Raw genomic sequence first — 1849 nt, 5'->3', positions numbered from 1 at the left:
ACTCTCCGTTAAGTTTGAGGCCAGGTTGAGATCGTTTGGCGCCAAGACCCTCTAATCGATTCCGGCGCACCGGGTCAAACTGCGAGACTCTGAGCGCCAGCTATCTGCAGGGAAACCGGAGGGAACCAGCTACCAGATGGTTCGATTAGTCTTCGTCCCCTATACCCAGGTCGGACGACCGATTTGCACGTCAGGACGCTGCGGGCCTCCACCAGGAGATTTCCTCTGGCTTCGCCCCTGCCCAGGCATAGTTCACCATCTTTCGGGTCCTATCGCACGCGCTCCGCTCCACCTCCGCCAGTGCGGGCGAGACAGGCAGTGGTACGCCCGGCCACCCGGGGCCGGGATCCACCTCAGCCGGCGTGCGCAGCCCTCACTCATTGCGCCACGGGGGTTTCTTGACCCTCCTGACTCGCGTGCGTTAGACTCCTTGGTCCGTGTTCAAGACGGGTGGGGTGGGTTGCCGACATCACCCGCCAGACCCCTGACGCCTTTCGTGAGCGATCCCCGCCCTGGGCGACGCGACGCGTTGGGGCGCACTGAGGACAGTCCGCCCCGGTCGACAGTCGCGCCGGGAGCAGGGGCCCCGTCCCTCCCCGCGGGGAGAGAGGGCGCAGCGAGCATAGTCCACGGCCCCTGGAAGCGGCGAGGTCCGGGCGGGGCGCTATAAAGCAAACGGCCGGAGCCGCGTGCCTTCGCCCGAGCCTTTCCAAGCCGACCTAGAGCCGGTCGCGGCGCACCGCCACGGAGGAAATGCGCCCGGCGGGGCCAGCCAGCGCCTTAGATGGAGTTTACCACCCACTTTGGGCTGCATTCCCAAACAACCCGACTCCGAGAAGCCCGGACCCCGACGCGCGGGGGCCGTTACCAGCCTCACACCGTCCATGGGCTGAGCCTCGATCAGAAGGACTCAGGCCCCCGACACCGGGCAAGCGGTCTTCCATACGCCACATTTCCCCAATCCGCCCGTCGGACGGGGATTCGCGCTGGGCTCTTCCCTCTTCGCTCGCCGCTACTGAGGGAATCCTGGTTAGTTTCTTTTCCTCCGCTTAGTAATATGCTTAAATTCAGCGGGTTGTCTCGTCTGATCTGAGGTCGTAGTCGAATGTGTGTTCGTTTCCCGGAGGAGGAGGCGACGGTGTGGCTCGGCGGACCCGGGCTCACGTTCTCATCATCGGGTACCCCGCCGGAGGAGGAGGTCCCCCCAGCCGTAACCCGCCAGGCCCCCCAGAGCAACCCCCTCAGTCCCCCAACTAGAGCGGCACCGTCGAACTTACGCACGCGTAAGCGCAGTCAGCACGGAGACGAGTAGTCCACCGGCAGCCGCGCGCGCACATGCGGGCTCGGCGGGGAGAACCGGGGCCGCAGAGTGCGTTCGAAGTGTCGATGATCAATGTGTCCTGCAATTCACATTAGTTCTCGCAGCTAGCTGCGTTCTTCATCGACGCACGAGCCGAGTGATCCCACCGCTAAAGTTGTCAAAGTTTTTGATTTTTGGTTGTAGGCCGTAGTTCGCTGACAAAGGGTTTCAAAGAGGTATAACGACCTCCGGACGCTCACCCACCACCACAGACCCCGAGAGAGCCAGGGCGGACAAAGGAGGAGAGACATTGAACCTCCTCCCTCCGATGGAGGAGGAAAGTTAGATTGGGTACCCAGGCGCACGGAGGGCGGCCCGGGCTCGGCCGCCGCACCGCGCTTGGTTTTGGTTCCGGTGGCGGGCGTCCGTTGGCACCGGAGGAACGAGCCCGGGGACCCCCTACCCCGCCGGCGTGCCCTACGTCGTTTGGCGGGGAAGGAAGAAGAATGATGCACGCTCCGGCTGGGACCAGCTCAGACTGATGGCATG

The 1849-nt window shown here is 64.0% G+C and overlaps 1 non-coding gene across 1 annotated transcript; it reads right to left on the bottom strand.

The window, feature by feature from the left end:
- Positions 1-1321: 1321 nt before the first annotated feature.
- Positions 1322-1477, bottom strand: LOC129116306 (5.8S ribosomal RNA). Its single transcript, XR_008533487.1, has one exon. It is a non-coding gene; the product is annotated as a 5.8S ribosomal RNA (ribosomal RNA).
- Between the last annotated feature and the right edge of the window lie 372 nt (positions 1478-1849).

The sequence above is a fragment of the Anoplopoma fimbria genome, unplaced genomic scaffold, assembly GCF_027596085.1.
Source record: "Anoplopoma fimbria isolate UVic2021 breed Golden Eagle Sablefish unplaced genomic scaffold, Afim_UVic_2022 Un_contig_8261_pilon_pilon, whole genome shotgun sequence".
In the NCBI taxonomy this organism is placed as follows: Eukaryota; Metazoa; Chordata; class Actinopteri; order Perciformes; family Anoplopomatidae; genus Anoplopoma; species Anoplopoma fimbria.
This window is presented reverse-complemented; position numbering and strand designations above follow the sequence as displayed.